Raw genomic sequence first — 19,764 nt, 5'->3', positions numbered from 1 at the left:
TATAGCCTTAAGCATCCTAACTCATCATGAGCATTCATGCAAAACAGATATTAAAGGGGAAAGAATGTCCAAATAATTTGTTTTTTAATTAGGCAAAAAATGTAATTCTTTCTTTCATTTAAACAAAAGTCAAATGTCACTTTATCTCACTATAAGTGCACCATCTTGTATAAGATATCAAAAATTCATTGTATTAAAGTCACACATGCTACACTTGCTTCAGCGTGAAATAGAATGAGACTTTTCACCCTCCCCCTATAAATTACTATGCCAGAATGGCACAACCTCTTTTAGAAACAGCTGTGGTAACAGAGAGTGTCTGAGATCAATTCAAGGAGCCCCTTGAAATACCTCATTTAACAAGATGAGTGAACATGATGTTGCTGTGTGACTTTCCACCATATTCTAATTCCCAGACACAAACCTTCATTAGGTTAAGTGTTAAGACTGAAAAATTATCCTTCAATTATTTAAAAAAATATTAATGCAGACCAGGTTGAAAATCCATTCAAGTTGTGAATCTGAATATTAACTGAGACTCATATTCTCAGTTTTATTTCTGAAAAAGCACCATGAACTCCATCCTGTATTCCTGTCCACTGATGTGTGTGTGCGCATGTGCACAAAATCATCACAAAGGTTCACACTGACTGACCAGATGATAATATTTGTTAGGTTTGCATCAAATTTTCCCTTTCTGAATCCAAGTTTTACTTGATTTCAGTAACTGCACTGGGACATAAAAGGAGGTACTCTATAGTACAAGGAAAAATCTTGGGGGTAATTTCAGTTCAATTCACAAAGGGGATGAAGGAGGGAAGATATTTCTAGGATATTTAGAGTTTATAGTGATGATCACCACAGAAGTACATCCATACATGGAGGTCAAGATGTGCAGTGTTCTAATATATACAAACAGACCATAAGGAGAGGAGGAAGGAAGGCAGGCAGGCAGGCATGTTGTGGGAGAGTGAGTTTTTAGCCAATACACTATGTAGCCTAAGATATGTAATACTGGCAACCTTTGATTGTAATAGATGGGTAAAGAAGAGATTTAGGCTTTTTTTTAGAATATTCATAAAAAACTGATAAATTTCAAGCCTTTATATTATTTAAAATATTTTGTTAGAATTTTTTTACCAATTGGAATAACCTGTATTTGCAGGATCAGGACACACCTATGCCTAACTTTACTCAGTGTAAAGTGAGCAGTCATGGCCAGCATCAGGTGCTCTAACTCAATTGTTGACAACTTTGTATACATGCTCCTTTTTTAATATAGAAAGTCAGTTATGCACATGGAACACCCATTGCAATGAATGAGAGTTCCAGGCCAATATGCTCAGAGCAAAGTTCGGCACTAAATGTGAATTATACAAAGCAGCATCCATCACATGCACAAGAAAGTGCTCATCCTGAAGAGGAGAATCAGATATGGACTGACCCTCTCATTTTCAAAACTATGAGACCAGCCAGACAAACAAATAAATATATTTGCAGGGAAGCCAGTTTACATTTCTACAAAAAGGGAACTTCCCCCTCACACCTAAACTAATCTCTAGATTTTGGGGAAAGTACAAAAACTTCACTTCTTGTAAGGAAAATATTTCAAGCCACAGCAACCACACTATACCAGGTCAAATGCCAAGGAAGCTATTCTGGGAGGATGGTGTGGCTGAAAAGCCACATCAACCTATGCTGATTTTTAAAAAAAATCCCCCAAAATCTGGTGCTTAACATGCACTCAGCAAATTCAGCTTTCATTCCAGTGCAGTATAAACCCTAGAGCACAGGGTGCCCTGCACAAAAAAATGAAGGACAATTAATCTAAATCTAAAAAAATGTTATATTGTTACATACTCTAAGGCTGCGTGTCACAGATTAATAGTGATTAAAACTATTTTTATGGCTCCTTGTTACGAATATGAGGGGAAGAGCAGTCTACTGGTCAGGGTGTTAACATGGGACTCAAGAGATCCAGGTTCAGTTTCCTGCTCCACCATAGACTTCCTGAGTGACCCTGGGCAAGTTACTTAGCCCAGGTCTACACTAGCAGGGGGATCGACCTAAGATACACAAATAGTGTAGCTGAAGTTACATATCTTAGGTCGACTTACCTGGCCGTGAGGACGGTGGCAAGATGACCACTGCCGCTCCCCCATCGACTTTGATTCTGCCTCTCGCGAGCTGGAGTTCCGGAGTCGACAGGGAGCATGATCGAGGATCGATTTTATCATGTCTACACTAGACACGATAAATCGACCCCCGATAGATCGACCACTACCCGCCAAGACCTGCCTTTAGTTTCTATGTGCCTCGGTTCCCCCTCTGTAAAATGGGGACAATCTCTATCTTGCAGAGGTATTGTGAGGATAAATTCATAAGATTGTGAGACTATGGTAATGAGGCCATATAAGTATTTAAATACATCACTAGCTTGTAATAATATAAAAAAAACCTACCAAGAAATTTTAGAGAAAAAAAAAACTGGTACAGTCACCACTCCCTGGTCAAAATATATGTCATGTGGTGCCCAGTGAGGCTGCACATTAAGGCATCACCAAGGTCTTTTCACCCTCTCCTCCTCACTCCCCCAGAAACCACATAAACATAGCTCTTTCTACTGACTAGAGTACATACTTGTATTTCTTGATAACTGAAGGGACTTAAGAGATGAAAATAAAACACGGCTGGAAAATCCCCAAATTTTAAGAACTAAATATTTGATTTTAAAAAATGCATTCAAAAATATTTATTTTGCACGTTCCTTACTGTACTTCAAATTATTATGAACCACATCACATCACTAAAGTGAGCAAAAATTCCACATTTCAGATAACAGAATTTATTCATTTTTACACAATATCAACATTTCAGAATAGCTGTAGGACTCCTAACCAATTCAGATGAGTTTCTATTAAAAAAAATCTACAACACATAAATGCAACTCTTTTCAGCTATTTTCACTACCATGTTTAGCGTTTGCACTTCCTTGACAAATCTCTCAGTATGCTACACAAACTTAAAATAAGAACAGAAAGAACCCCTGTAACATTGATTTTGAAACGTACTGTATACAAATCCAAGCAGAAGCCTCAAAAAATTAGATAAACAAGCAAAGCATCATATTTATAAAAAGGAGAAAGGCTATGTTTATAAATATGCAAAATCCAGTTAGGGTTTTTTTGGTTGGTTTTTTTTTTAAGATTTTGGATTATTTAATCCTTGTTAATCACTAATTCCTTTCAATATTAAACTTTTATCATCTCTTCTAATGTAACACAGCAGAAAGTGAACAACTAGCTTGCGTTACAAAGCATTTTTAAAGGTCCCAAACAAATGGAAACAACAAAGCGGTGAAAATGTTAATCAAACATTTGAACAAAATAAAACAGTGGATTCAAAAGAAACAGATAAATGAATAATACTTTCCATTTCTATAATGCCTTTTATCAGAGGCTCTCAAAACACTCATCTAATATTAATGAATTTAGCCTCAATATCCCCATGACTCTACCCAGTGACTTTCCCAAGACTACAAAGGAGATCTGTGGCAAAGCTCAAAATACAGTTAGGTCTCCTGACTCCTTGTCTTGCACATTCTCCCTACTACATTAGTAAAAGCAGCAAAGAGTCCTGTGGCATCTTATAGACTAACAGACGTATTGGAGCATGAGCTTTCGTGGGTGAATACCCACTTCGTCGTATGCATATATTAGTAGTGCTTTTCTCACATACAGCTACTAAAAGACTACAAACAATGGGACCACACAAGTTACATAAACCTGGATTTGGAGATTTAAAAACTAAAAGAGAAAAAGCCTTAAAACAGGATATCAAACCAAACAAGAATATATACAATGAAACCTCCATCAAGGATCACCTCAAATCTGAACTGAACAAGAAGTTCCTCAAAAGTATCCGAGGTTTTGTCAATCCTTAGAACAGATAAAGGTCATCTCTATTAGTAATTTGAAGTGTAATGGTTCTTTGAGGCAGGTTTCATTGTATTTCTGTTTTTAAAAATACACAAACCTACCTTGATTACAGAATTTTCTTCATAATCCCTTCATGATAGCATTGTGAAATTAATTGAGACCTGTACTTTAGCACTCTCTTTAAGATACAATTCCACATGAAGATAAGTAACTCCTCTGGTTCTTAATATATCCAGCATTATACTGATATGAGAGAATAAAATCTTTTGTCTAGAAAACACTGTCAACATCCACCAAGTGCCTCAGATTAATGCACCAACCACATTATTTGTAATCTGTTTTAAGCTGCTTACACTGCTCTAGGTTAGTACCAGAGAAACAAATCTGAGCTGCTGATTTGAAAAACAGAAATCACCGTAGGGTTTTTTTGTTGTTGTTGCTGGGTTTTTTTGCCCTTGCCAGTACTACACTAATTTGACAATCATTAATGTTAATATTCTTGCACCACAGAGATATGGCATCCTTTTGTAGATAAAGGATCTGACCTCAACAATCCTCACATAAGCAGAACTTCAGTGGAGATCAGTGAGAATTTTGCTTGTGCAAGGCCTACAAGATCGGGCTCAAAGTGTGGTTTGTTTGTTTGTTTGTTTGTTTGATGTGAATCTTAATACTGGATTCTGCAAGAGAAAGTCAACAGTTTGTAAAATACTACATCACGAAATTTTTTCATTCTAAATCACAACAGAAATATGAATATCTACATTAAACTACATTGTTCTGGAACAGAAGTCTAGCTCTGAGAAAGGATTAATTTTTAGTATTAAGATGGAAGATCATCACCATTTAATACCCAAGGAAGATGCCCACGTTTACCATGTGAGTATTACTAAATGACATACAGTCATCACTGCCAAATATTTTTTAAGTGATAGTCATTAAAAATAGAACTGGATGTTAAAAACACCTTCATGTTGTCAGTTTAACAATTTATATATTGCTTTTTCTATTAACATAATTAGGAATTTCTCCTACCCTAGATTCACAGCCTGAGAAAAAACACAACCCCTGGAGACAAACAAATACATTATTTAATATGTAAGACCACCACTTATATAGCTCTTTACATCTTTTAAGTGCTTTATCAATACTCACGAATATTAGGGTCCAATATTGCACCTATTGAAGTCAATGGCAAAAATCAATGATCTCAATGGGAGCATGATTGGGACCACAATTAATTGTTATAGACACGGATGTGGCAGAGTTCAGTTAAGAGGAGCATGTTCTGTAACTGCACTTTAAGCATGTGTGCCTAATTTTAAACATGTAACCCCACTGAAGTTATTCAAGTGATCAAGTTAGGCATGTGATTAAGTATCTTGCTGAATAAGAGCCTGAGTTTCCTTAGTGATGATTCAGATAGACAATATTTATGTACTGGCTTGAATACATGGGACAGAACATGTGAATTCCTGCTGTAACAAGAAAATCACTAGGTTTCTTAAACAGTAGTCTCCATTCCATAAGATTTTTGCCAATTAACCTCCAGGTCCCCTTTCTGTAATAAGAATGGGTCAGAAGTCTTCTAAATTAATTGATTAAAAATCTGTGTATGAGAGACTTTGAAGTAGGTACAGTTTATAATTAAACCTGAATGAAGAGTTCGTCAATCTGAAAATTATTTCAGCCATCTTCCATCTCTGTCACTCAAGCTACCAGTTAATATACTATTTCACAAAAACAATCTAACACGTAATACATCTTTGTTAATATTTCACATCTAAATGACAGGGAGCTAACACTAACTGGAGCAAAATGAATTTACTTCATAGTCCGTATTCTTCCTGTAATGTTCTCCTGATCTGCATGGCATCCACTTATCCCCACCCTTATTCTTTTTCTTAACCTCTCTCTCTCTTCTGGCTCTTTCCCTTCTCAATTCAAGAATGTTTTAGTCTCTCCTGTCTTAAAAAAACCCACACTTGGCCCCAGTTGCCTCTCCAACCACTGCTCCTTCTTCCTTTCATCTCCAAGCCCACTGAATGCATGGTGTACAATAGCTGTCTGGACTTCCTCCCCTCCAGTTCCATCCTAGACCTCTCCAATCCAGGTTCCACCCTTTGCTCTGCTCTGAAACCACTCTCACCAAAGTCTGTAATGACCTCTTTTTAGCCAAAGCTCAGAAGCAGTACTTTTATCTTTATCTTTCTTGACCTGTCAGCTGCCTGACACTGGTGACTATGCTCCTCTTCTTGAAATCTTCTCCTGCCTTGGCTTCTGTGACTCCACCTTATTCTATATAACTGCTCCTTTAGCATGTCCTTTGGAGGATCCTCCTCACCTCTCCTTCAACTGTCAAGGGCAGGGATTGGCAACCTTTGGCCTGCAGCCCATCAGGGAAATCCGCTGGTGGGCCAGGACAGTTTGTTTACCTGCAGCATCCGGAGGTTCAGCCCATTGCAGCTCCCACTGGCTGCAGGTTGCTGTCCCAGGCCAATGGGGGCTGTGGAAAGCGGCGCAGGCCGACGGATGTGCTGGCTGCTGCTTCCCGCAGCCCCCATTGGCAGAAGAATCAGTAGGTGTTTGCTGTCTATACTATTAGTTATTGTTAAGGACACGATTTGATCATGGATTCCGTGACTTTAGCAGATCTCGGTGACTTCTTAATCTTCGGCTTCAGCCCTGTGCATGGCGGTGCTTGGGCTTCCGTGATTTATCGTTTATTGTCTGTGATCTGTCAGTTATTTTTACTAAAAATACTCATGACAAAATCTTAGTTAACTAAAGTTATCCTAAACTATGCCTCACTTAATACCACAGTACTGCACTTATGCACAGTTTTCTATCTGAAAATATTCAAGCATATAAATTAAAACACCCAATCAAAATAAGCATCACATAAGGTTAATAATTTATGTTAATGAACATTTACCTATGACTCATCATTACTGCTAGCCATCGGCTTCAATGGATTATTTGTATATGGTGTAAACAACATACTCTCACTAATAAAGATATAAATGTGGCTCAAGAACTTGAGTGGCTATAGATTTTATTTTAAGAACATAATTCAATTGAGTTAGCACTCCTAAAACTCTAGTTCAATACTCATCCTATAAGTATCACATTAAGAATAATAAGAATTTGAAACGTACTTTAACTGAAGTATGGCACTCTTCAGAACAGTACTAGACAAATACCTGTGACATTATTATTATTACAGTTACTCTTATAGGTTGACAGGAAGGTAAAATATTGTGTTAAAGAGAGAACTGAATCTGAAAGTTATCTGATCCTGTTATCTATAGTAAGAATTTGCTAATATAGCAAGTTATCATTTGTTGGTGTGCCCCAGGGACCAGAACTGATGGTGTCCAATGTATTTATTAATGATCAAAAAACAGGATGAATTGCATGGCACTCAGATACCATGATGATGAGATCCATTTAAAACAAGACGACATTTGCTAGCAACACAAGTATTTAGGTTAATCAAAAGTAGGGAAGATCAGGAACTCCAGAAGAATTTAAGCAAGCCTAGGTAACTGGGCAGCAAAGAAAGAGTCCGTAGTTTAAAAGATAAAAGAAAAGACATATGAGAAGGAAGCCAGAGACACCAGCCATTGTGTACAAAGAGGACTGTGTTATCAGTAGCATGAAATACATTGCACTTAGGCAGCGAGGATAAACATGATGAGGAAACCACTGCCAACAGAGCAGAGGTGGTCCCAGACTATTCTGACAGGAGCAGTTTCAGGTTAGAGTATCACAGGGATCAGCTAAAAGACAAATACTTTATAGCAATAGACTGGAAGCAAATAAGACGTTAGGCTTAAGTAGAGGATACAGAATACTACAGAAGAATTTATAATGCCCCTACTGAACACCAATGATACAGTAGAACCTCAAAGTTACAAGCTGACCGGTTACCCATACACCTCATTTGGAACCAGAAGTATGCTATCAGGAAGCAGCAGAGACCAAAAAAAAAAGCATTTAAAAAAGCAAATACAGTACAGTACTGTGTTAAACATAAACTACTAAGAAAATAAAGGAAGTTTAAAAAAATTTGACAAGGTAAGGAAACTGTTTCTGTGCTTGTTTCATTTAAATTAAGATGGTTAAAAGCAGCATTTTTCTTCTGCATAGAAAAACCCTATTAAGAATGTTCAGTTGTAAACTTTTGAAGAACAATCACAATATTTTGTTCAGAGTTGCGAAGATTTCAGAGTTACAGACAACCTCCGTTCCTGAGGTGTTTGTAACTCTGAGATTCTATTGTACATTTGCACCTTTAATGCTGTATTTTGTTGTTGTCCTTTTGTTTCAAGAATCACATCATGTAAGAAAGGTAGAGGTGAAACATGAGTAGGAACAAACACTCATGAAGTGCCTACACTAGTGTTTACAAAAATGTTAGTTAACACATATTAACTGCGAGCCATTTAACATGTTACAACACAAACAAAAACTCTAGACAAGATTGGTGATCATTTGTTTGGCTGGCAGGTGAAAGGAACTCATACACAATCCTTTCCCTACTATATCCTAACTTTCTCTTCATTATTCATCCTGGAAATCTCCTAGAGTCCCACACTTCTTTGTGGGTGTCCGATGCTCCCTTTCCCAAGCCTGTGTCTTGTATCACTTCTTCAAGCTACCCCACAATTTCCTAATTGTTCAACCTCTCCTGGTCCCATTCCAAGATAAAGATGGGCTCTCAAGTTACAAAGTATCTGCAGACATTTAAAAATGAGGGAATGGTTTAATTTAGAGCAGAGCTGAGACCTCCTTCCCCGTAAGGCTGTAGCTGCTCATTTGTACTTTGCAGATGGTTTTAAGCAAATGCAGCACGCAGCATAAACAGCTGCTCAAAATAAGATACTATAGAACACAGACTATCAGTCTGTTCCAATATCAGCATTGCCAACTCTCATGATTTTCTCTCAAGTCTTGTGATTGGTATTTTTATAAAAGCCCCAGTTTCTGGAATCGGATTTTTAACCAGAGAACTTTTGCTTTCATTAAAAAAGCTTCTAGTCCTTAACTCTTCAGAGAGAATCTGGACATCATGAACCCTAAAATGCCAATACCATAAGACCAAACAAAAAAATCCCCTATTTTTGGAATTTCATGATTTCTAAGCCCATCTCAGAATTTTTGAGCCATCCTTTAGGCTGGTAATGCTCCAGCATGGCAGTGGTTATGCTGCTGCTGTGAAGAACAACTAACACGCACTTGAGAATCTCTGATGAAGTTTTTTTTAAATCAATTTAGAAATCATCCAAGTTCCAATAGAAGAGTAAGTTTACTGGTTAAATTTCCACCAAAGCTTTGAGAACTGCCATTCATTGGTAAGTATTTACCCTCTAAACTCCCTTGCTAAGTGTGTGTAGAAGTACAAAGAACCAGACAAATGATTTGTCTTCTAGTAACACAGCAGAATGTACTAATAAAACACCTGTCATATCTGACAGCTTGTGTACAAAAGTATAAGCAAACTATGGTTAGTATAGTATTCCATACCAGTTGAACTTCACTGAAAGAAATAAATAGATTCCATGAGTAGAAATGGCCACTGAAGTTATAATGGTAATTAATCATCTTTATGTTAAGTTTCCAAATAAGACACATTCTTCTAGCATTGCTCCAGGGACTACTGATTTGATGAAGGCTCCACCCTTCCTGGTTATGTAATCTGTTTCCCCATGATTGCATGGGATTAAAGAAATTTGATAAAACGTGTTAGTGAACCATATCTATCACCTTCATTTTATTTGACTTCATGAAAGCTAGCAAATATCAACAGTGGTGTCAAGTTCTGTTCATCCTGACCCAGAGCTTGCAACTGTAGCCAAGCAAGCACAGAGGTCTGCCCACATGGATGTAAATGGAGGACCTGGTCCCATGTTACTCCAATATGAAACTCTTATTAAAGACTCCTTTTACTATTGAAAATACATAGCAGTTATAATGAAGACAGACAGAACTACACTATTTGGTAGTATAAGCAAAGACGTAGAATACTAAATGACAGCTCACTATAAAGTCTACTCACTAGACTCATAGCACAAGGAGTTCAATTTTTATTTATAAAATATAAAATTCCTTATTATTTTCAAAATACAGAAAAAAATAAGTTAGTCCTGTCTATTCTCACTAATTCTGGAATAATTTTAAGGCAGCCTTGAAAAAGTCTCTTACTTTTGAGAAAACTGAGGGAATAGATTCCAGGGAGATATTTAAAACCTCTCTTGCTGAAACCGACTCTCGCTCTGAGAGCTCCAAATCCAGCAAAACGTTAACTTTATTATTTGTAGTCACTAAGTAAGTGTTGGGCATTGTCATGGTATAATTCCCCACTCTGAACCTTAGCGTCCAAAAGATGGTGTACCAGCATGAATTCCTCCAAGCTCAACTACCAGCTCAGTACTTGTAGCACTGCCACCAACCAGGAATTCCAGTGCCTGGTACACTCTGGTCCCCCCAAAACCTTGCCCAGGGACCCCCAAGACCCAGTCCCTCTGGATCTTAACATAAGGAAAGTAAACCTTTTCCCTCACTGTTGCCTCTCCCAGGCTTCCCCTTTCTGGGTTACCCTGGAAGATCACCGCGAGTCAAACTCCTTGAATCTTAAAACAGAGAGGAAAATTCACCTTCCCCCCTCCCAGACTCTCCCTGAGAGAGAAAGTAATCCTAACACAGAGAGAAAATTAACCTCTCTCCCCCACTTCCCTCCTTTCTCCCCATCAACTCCCTGGTGGATCCAGACCCAGTCCCCTGGGGTCTCACCAGAATAAAAAAAAACAATCAGATTCTTAAACAAGAAAAAACTTTTAATTAAAGAAAGAACAAAGGTAAAAATTATCTTTGTAAATTTAAGATGGAATAGGTACAGGGTCTTTCAGCTATAGACACTGGGAATACCCTCTCAGCCTAAGTATACAAGTACAAATTAAAATCCTTTCAGCAAAATACAAATTTGAACGCCTTCCAGCCAAATACACATTTGCAAATAAAGAAAACAGACATAAGCCTAACTCGCTTTATCTACCTAGTACTCACTATTCTGAACTTATAAGAGCCTGTATCGGAGAGATTGGAGAGAAACCTGGTTGCACGTCTGGTCCCTCTGAGAACCCAGAGAGAACAACCACCAAATTCTAACAGCACACACAAAAACTTCCCTCCCTCAAGATTTGAAAGTATCCTGTCCCCTGATTGGTCCTCTGGTCAGGTGACAGCCAGGCTCACTGATCTTGTTAACCCTTTACAGGCAAAAGAGATATAAAGTATTTCTGTTCTATTAACTCCTACTATCTGTTTATGATAGGCGTATTCTGTCATTTAAAAAAAAAATAAGTCAGTATGCACAAACAAAACTGCAGGGATGCCAGACAATAGTTACCCAGGCATAACTATCCTTTTGTGCTTTTCACCTCAGTAGTTTTTAACAGGGTGCAAGGGGGGAGAAGTTATCCAGTCCCTTTGCACCGAGAATGGCTTATACCCATAATGACATTCCTTGGAGCAAGAGTTTGGTTTTTGTTTTCTTAATTTACAAACAACAACTTTATCACCAGCACAATGTTACAATGTGAACACTCCAAGGGCCAGACATGGATAATAAAAAGTGCCAGAGATGAGTATGCACCTCACATTATTAAAAGCATGCAAGCTATTATCTGCCCCAAATTTTACATTTCACAGACTACAACAGGATGACTAATACTTTTTGGAATGTACTGACTGATAAGATTTGATGACTAGGGCCATGGCTACACTGGCACTTTACAGCGCTGCAACTTTCGCGCTCAAGGGTGTGAAAAAACACCACCCTGAGCGCTGCAAGATACAGCACTGTAAAGCCTCAGTGTAATCAGCGCTGCAAGCTACACTCCTAAGGGATGTGGTTTACGTGCAGCGCTGGGAGAGCTCTCTCCCAGCGCTGGTGCTCTGACCACACTCACATTTCAAAGCGCTGCCGCGGCAGCGCTTTGAAATTTCAGGTGTAGCCATACCCTCTGTTACAACTTTGGGGGGGAGGGGAGAAAGCACTTCTCTATGCCAGGGTGAAGGAACGGGGCACGCACACAGTCAAATTACCAAGCTTCTCAAAATATATACATGCAAAGGAGCTCAAAATACAGTAAAGTTAAAGTCTGTTTCATTTTAGATTTAAAACTATTAATATTTTAAAATACCTGTCAGTACAGTTAGTAATACCTGTGAGGGATCACCATAGCTTTGTATAAAGTAGACATTCCTACCACACTAAACCCTATTACATTTAAGAAGTGATGCAAATAAAGTGTGGTTGTACTCTGAAGAATTACTCTGTAAGTGTCATCATGAGATTCCATACTTGTCTCTCAATGATTCTAGATCAGTTATTCTCTCTCACATATTCATATATATATAAACTAAGGGACAGCCCTGCACACTCAAGTAGGTTCTTTCTAAGTTGCATCTTACTAGTAATAAATATTTTGCAGGCCAAATTCTGCCCTCAGAAATACCTGTGCAACTCCCAGTTACCTTACATTGGCTTGTACAAATGAGACTGGATAATCAATTCTGTTGACAGACAAGCAAGAAGAGACTCAAGCTTACTCTTTCTGAGTTGTATATTCTTTAGAGTATTAACAGGAGTAAAACAATAGCAGATATGACTCAATACATATCTGAAACAGATTAACGGATAAATTGCCATTTTACATACTTTTCAAAGTAGAATTTCTCTGTGTAAAGTCATGAACAAGCGCTCCAAAGGCAACCTTGGAACCACATTTGACTATTTATTGGAGAGACTGAGGAGATTAAGTGGAGAAGGTACATTTTAAAAACTGCTCACTATTCTGTCAGATACATATGGGCTCCCTATGTAACTAGGTGACTTTGGTACTTTGCTGCCCTAAACAATGGAGACTAGATAGGGTCACATTGGCGGAAAACATAGTATTAAACACAAGTAATGCCCATAGTCCCAAAGTATCAGGTGCTTTCTAAAAAAAGGATCAGCAATAAAATAATTATTGTTCAAACAAACAGCTATCATTAATTTGAGATTAACTGAAGAGTTCAAGCACCTTTCAGACATACTGTTTCCAACTAATTGAAATAATGGATACATTCACATTCATGAAGTTTTCATTGTAACCATTAAATTAATAAACTAGAAATTATTTTAACTGAAAGTTTACATCATACAGAAGCTAATGAAGCAACCCATAAAAAAGAGTGGGTACGGTCAAGGCTTGGAATAAAAAACTGACAGTATACTCATTTTCTGCATGAAAAGGTTGAGAGAGGCGGAAGACACAGGCTAGAGTGATCTCCAGAAACCCTTTACCAATCATTCAGCGGAGCAGCATTGATTTCATTATGTTGATCATCCTGCCATGACAAATACACCAATTAAAAACTGGAATAGATATACCACACTTCAGTAAACAGTGATGCATAATATACCAAAGTGGACACCTGTATTTACTGAACAGATAGCCGGTAGGTAAGAGAAGGGGGGAAAAAAGTTGGACACATAAACAGAAAGAACAAGCAGTATCAACTAGACAATACTACTTCCCACAGTGGACCCATTTTTGTCAGGATACACATGGTTAAGGAGGGGCAGAGGGAAAGTAATCAAAGCTGGTAAGACTTCCAAAATGGCAGTTTCCTATTTGGTGTTATTTTTAAAGACTGGTGTTATTGAGCACTTTACTCTTCAGATATAGTAATTAAAAATAAGTATAATGTATATTACACCTGAGATTTCCTTTAAGGTTGGTAAAAGCCATTGCTCTAAATCTGGCTTCCATGGAATCATCCCACTTTTCCTCAAGCTGATGTGACCTCTACAAGAGGACAAGAAGGCCAGTTCAGCCTTCAGTTATAGCCAAAACCTCTATCTGCTTTATCAATGATGGCTCATGACAAAGTAAAACACTTTTCTGCGGGGCAAATAAAACACATCCCGCAAAAGGTCCATTGAATAATATATACCTTTCACAAAAACTGCCTGGCTGCATCAAATTGTTTGGGCCAGAGGTGTGGCCATTTCATTGGAGCAAAGATAAACTTACATAAAACTTTAGTTGCATGCAACATACAGCCCCCCAGCTGTTAGGGTGGATCCAAGTCCTGTGCAAAACTTACAAGCTGCAGTGTAGCAGCTGACAAATCTAGCAGACCTCCCTCATCTAGGCGAGGGAGGGGGGTGAAAGAGGGTTTTAAGGCAGGGCATATCGCCCCCTTTACAATTAAGGATTTTGCTGTGTTTGACTGAGGCCTTTACAGTCCCCCTCCTTTATTCCCACACATCCAAAAATGACCTCCATTGATTTTTACTGCTACACCTTGAAACCGCCGCCTTTGCCTAACCCAGGCCTTCCATTCACACACAGCGGGGGAGAGGGCTCCATGCCGCGAGCAGCACTCCGCGCCCCCGGATTTCAGTGGGGTGGCTGCAGCCCGGGCGGCGGTGGCCAAACCGGAGGAGGAACAGGCCAAAGAGCAGGGCCGAGAGCCAGCACACACCTGGAGCCATGGCCTACCATGGGGGAGGGGAGCCCCGGCCAGCGCCTTGCCGCCCACCTGCCTGGCAGGGACCCGCCGCCAACGCCACGCGCCGCCAGCCGGCCGCGGGGGAGGCCGGGCGGCCGCCTCGCGGCTCAGCCCTCCGAGCCAGGCCCGGATGAGGGGGCTGGAAGGCAGCAGCGGGCGGCACCCAGGTTAGCCGGGGAGGGCCGCGCGGCCCCCGCAGTCGGAGTCACTCACCTCGGCCGGCCCTTTGCCGCTGGAGGGCGGCGGCGGCGGCAGGGCTGGGCGTGTGGGTCGGGGAATGAATGGAGGCTGCAGCGCCCGGCTTTACCAGCAGCGTCCCGCCTCTCACCTTCTGCCCCCCTCACCGCCGGCGCCTGAGCAGCTCATCCCTGCTGCCGCCCCCCGCTCCCGCTCCCGCTCTGCTCCCCTCCCATCTGACGCACTGGCTCTGCAACGCCTCGAGCATCGCCCACCCTCGGCTCCCCGGCGCGCGTGGTACCCAGCGCAGCCTCCGCCTCGCCGCCAGCCAAGGCGGGCGCAGAACAGCGAGACTTCGGGACTGAAGCAAAGCCGCCTTCAGCCACCAGCACCGGGCCAGGGGGCTGAGCCTCCCTTCCCGGCTCTACCGAGCATGGGGCAGGGCCGCTGAGCGACAACACTGGGCTAACAGACTTGTCCGTGCGTTGTTGTTTTTGTTCCAAAAGACACCGCAGGATCCTGCAATAATGCATGCAAATACTCCCACTTGAGTACACTCTGGAGGATGGTGTACGATGCCCTTACCGTCAGCGTGAGAGCCTGCGTTTCAGGGAAGTAAAGAGCAGCCACAGAGAAAAGCAGGACAAAGCTTATTGTCAGGGACAGCCCTGCATGCTTGAGTCATGGTACAAAACTAAACGGTTGTAGCACGCTGCAAGCCTTTGCATAGATATTGCAGAAGTACAGGATAAGACGCACTCTAAATTGACATGGATGAAAGGTAAACATCTAATTGGGGCCATCCCTTAAAAGAGGGGGCAGGTGGTCACCCCTCTTACTGCTGAATGCAGTAGTGTTTGATGAAGATGTATATTATTACGACAGAAAGAGAAGGGCACATACACAATGGTATATTGGGGAGGGGGAGAGATAGCTCAGTGGTTTGAGCATTAGCCTGTTAAAGCCAGGGTTGTGAGTTCAATCTTTGAAGGGGCTACTTAGGGATCTGGGGCAAAAATTGGCCCTACTAGTGAAGGTAGGGGGCTGGACTCAATAATCTTTCAAGGTCCATTCCAGTTCTAGGAGATTGGTATATCTCCAATTATTTACTTTTATATATCACTTTATAACAGTTATATTTCCAAAGTTCTGTAATTCTACTGAAATCTATCAGATTACAAGAGGGTTTCTGAGAGGAGGAATGGAAAACTCTCCTTTAAAAAAAAATATGGAATGTCTTAAATAAAAAGCTACTTGAATTCAGGCTTTGACTAGACTGTGGCCTTTTGATCCTGCAAGTAGATTCAAATGGATAGAATCTTGAATCCCATACAGAAAACCATTGGCTCTAATGGGGCTCCCTGTGGATTCCAAGATCCACTCACACAGCTCTGCTTGCAGGATCAGGACTTGATCTTTACTGTCTTTTATCCTTGTGTGTTGGTTGCTGATGTTTGTTACTCCTGCATTGCTGTTACATACAGCTACAAAACATTAGAAAAGATGCTGCTCTATATAATAATACAAGGTAAGACTGTGATATTAAAATATGTGGATTTACATCCACAAGTAAGAAAATTAAGAAGTTTCACATAAATGTTAACTTGACTACATTGTACAGATGTGTGCATCATGATATGCATGCACAATCTGCATATATTAAGCACAAGAACTACATTAAAAGAACATTAATGTTACAAAGTCAAGCACTCAAAATGCCAGAATTAAGATTGCCTGTGCAACCTAAATTCAGTCCCTTTGTGTGTATGCATTATATGATCTTTAATTACATGGACACATACTATTTTTTCCACAGGATCCCTGTCTGATTTAGTGTGTGGGATCGACCTGCTCTGGTGATGAATTAGGTTTATGCAGTGAAGCTTTATGGGATCCCTGCCTCATTTGTTGCACAAGTTGGAAGGTATGTCGTGAATGATGCTAGGCAAGTCAATTAAACCAAACTTTTCAGAGTTGGTTACTAATTGTGTATTCCTCATTTTCTGGGTGCCCAGTTTGAGACTGATTTGGAGGACTGCTGAGCACTCACAGCTGCAAATAGGTCACAGGGTGGCATGTTTGAGTATATAAAGTGCTGCGTACTGTTAAGAACTCTGAACAAAATCAGGACCTAGACATCTCAAATTGGGCACCCAAAATTAGTAAACATTTTTTATCTGAATCTCTTTGTGCATGAGCTCCTCATCTGTAAAAAAGAGATTTTACTCCTTCACCTCACAGAAGTGTGGATATATTTCCCCTTTTGACCAGAGCAGTTAGCCAAAATGTGGGGTCTTGTGGGTTGTTTCCATTAGAAGAATTTGATGATAGAGTCTAGTATTTCTCTGATGCAATCGTGTTTATTTACAAAGAATGTACATAAAATCCTTTATCTCTGAACTCAGTAGGAATCAAACAACAGTAGACTTTTCTTTGCTCTCATCTCAGTTCCCTGATTCTTTTCAGCCAGCAGTCTGCCCAAAAGCTTTTCCTCAAGGTCATGATACAAGTCCTTCTCTGGATGTGTCCAGGGTTTCCTTGCTGACTTAGCTATATGCTTGTCTAGTGTTCTGCTCCTTCCCCCTCACACACTTAAAATCTATTTAATCCTCCACCCTTGCATTTATCAAATTCCCAGAAAAGCCCTGGGACTGCGTGGCTCAGCCACTGCCCAGGCTTGCATGAGGTCTAGTCCTTGGGCAGAGGTTTTCCGTTGTTTCAGCTATCACTAAATAAAGGTATTTTATTGTTTCCTCATTTAGCCTGAATGGACGGCTTCTATCATGACCAACAACTTCAAGCAGGTAGTATGATTGCCCAGCCCCCAGCATAACAACGAATTAAAGTCTATGAAGCTCTCAGGTACTATAAGGCTGCATGTCTGTCACAGAAGTCATGGATTCCATAACTTTCCATGACCTCTGCAGCAACTGGTGCTGGCTCAGGAGTTGCCTGAGCCAGACAGCTCCTGGGCCAGCAGCAGTAGTTTAGGTGTGTAGGAGGGGGCTAGTGGCGGGGCTAGTGGCTGGGGTTGCAGGGGCTAGTGGCAGGGCTAGTGGCTAGTGTGTAGGAGGGGGCTAGTGGCTAGTGGCAGGGCTAGTGGCTGGGGTTGCAGGGGCTCTTACCTTGGGATGGGGGGCTCCCAAGCTCCCACTGGCATAGGTGGAGGAGGGTCCAGGGGGCTCTGCACACTGCCTGCACTCACAAGCCATGCCCCTGCAGCTCCCATTGGCTGCCGTTCCTGTCCAATGGGAGCTGCCCCTGCTGACCAGCATTTGTGGCGGCAACAGCGATTGGAGAGCCCCCCTGCGGAGCTGCGGGGACAAGTGGAGCCTGGTAGGGAGCCTTTGAGCCCCCCCAATCCCCCCCAACACCAGCAATGCACCCCCTAGCACCTGCAGGGGTCCTGGACCACATCCACAGCACCCCTTGACTGCCCCCCACCAATTTTTAGTTGGGGGTATACAGTGAAAGTCATGGACAGGTCACAGGCCATGAATTTTGGTTTACTGCCCGTGACCTGTCCATGATTTTTACTAAAAATACCTGTGACTAAAATATAGTCTTAACTATACGCACTATAGAAAAGCCCATGAGGAAATTAACAATTCTGTCTTCAGAGCAGAGTTTGAATAGTGTGCAATAAAGAAGGCATGGGGCCATATAGTGAACAATGAGAATAAAACAAAATATTGAATAGCTGCTCATTTAATGATTATCATCCATCCTGTGCAGTGAATGAGGCAAGGGTGTGATGGAAAAAGTAGTAGGTGATTAAAGACTGCATGATGATGCATACACACAAGGGGTCTAACTTTTGATTACTTTACTTTGCACCCATATTAAGTTATTTTAACATAGTTTGCATGCAATTCTCTACATTTTAAAAAAAGCAAAATGAAAAAAATTCCATCAGTGGCATCATATTAATAACTATGTGATTCATCAGCAAGGTTAGATAGACCCTTTAGATCCACCGCACAGACCTCTGCTACTTGAATAACTGACAGCAATAGTAGGTTGCTATTAGAATGTATTACACATAAATAACATTAAGCACAAACAGTAATTGAACAGCAGTTATATAGTCTAAATTGGCCTATGCTTTTTATATAACCCTGTCACTTACACGAAGTATCCTATAACCCTTTGCATTCACTGAAGTTAAGTTTTTGCTTGAGCAAATAGGGAAGCTGTCAAGATCAGGACAGATGAGTACTTTATTATACTACTGGAATATCCTAAAGGAAAAGGGCTAGATACGTGTATGTTCTACTCTGGTACAAAACTTGGAGGTGCCTTCAGACTCCAGGGTAGCTGGAATGCAGATGTTCAGAACAAAGAGATAAAAAGTACACCATGGTACCAGAAAAATGGTGATTTGTTTAATTTAGTTTCATATGATGTGCACCACACCATTTACGTGTAATCAGGAAAAATATAAAAAGATGGCTTTAAGCCTTTAACTTAGGGAGCATACCTTCTGTATAGGGTGAATATGACAACACAGTGCAAGATGGGTTCCCAGAGACTGGTATTTTATTGAACCTTTCCCCTGTATTATATTATTATTGGCTTATAGTAATAAACCTGACAGGTATTGGTTAATTTGCCTCTTGAATATATTTCATAATGAATCAAAGTGTGATCAAGCAATTGACTATACAATAGAACCTCAGAGTTATGAACACCAGAGTTACAAACTGACCAGTCAACCACACACCCCATTTGAAACCGGAAGTACATGATCAGGCAGCAGCGGGGGGGGGGGGGGGGGGAAGAGGGAGGAGAGAGAAAAAAGTAAATATAGTACAATATTGTGTTAAATATAAACTACTAAAAACTGAAATACCATTTCACAGATCTTGGGAGACAGACCAGTCCTCGCTTACAGACAGCCCCCTAACCTGAAGCAAATATTCACCAGCAACCGCACACCATACAACATAAACACTAACCCAGGAACCTGTCCTTGCAACAAAGCCCAATGTCAACTCTGTCTACATATCTATTCAAGTGACACCATCATAGGACCTAATCACATCACCCATGCCATCAGGGGCTCATTCACTTGTACATG

General features: G+C 40.6%; 1 protein-coding gene across 6 annotated transcripts in view; it reads right to left on the bottom strand.

Moving 5' to 3' along the window:
• The window catches only part of FAM169A (family with sequence similarity 169 member A), a 52,325-nt gene extending 37,024 nt beyond the window's left edge, over nt 1-15,301 (bottom strand). Inside the window, exons 1-3 of one of the 6 annotated variants that reach the window (XM_050944588.1) lie at nt 14,721-14,895; nt 13,224-13,337; nt 12,664-12,751 (exon numbers count right to left, since the gene is read on the bottom strand). The gene's annotated coding sequence lies outside the window, so the exon portion shown is untranslated. The other 5 variants (XM_050944589.1, XM_050944590.1, XM_050944587.1 and 2 more) reach the window with 5 other exon arrangements.
• Nucleotides 15,302-19,764: the final 4,463 nt, after the last annotated feature.

This window comes from Gopherus flavomarginatus, chromosome 3 (assembly GCF_025201925.1).
Source record: "Gopherus flavomarginatus isolate rGopFla2 chromosome 3, rGopFla2.mat.asm, whole genome shotgun sequence".
Lineage (NCBI taxonomy): Eukaryota > Metazoa > Chordata > Testudines > Testudinidae > Gopherus > Gopherus flavomarginatus.
This window is presented reverse-complemented; position numbering and strand designations above follow the sequence as displayed.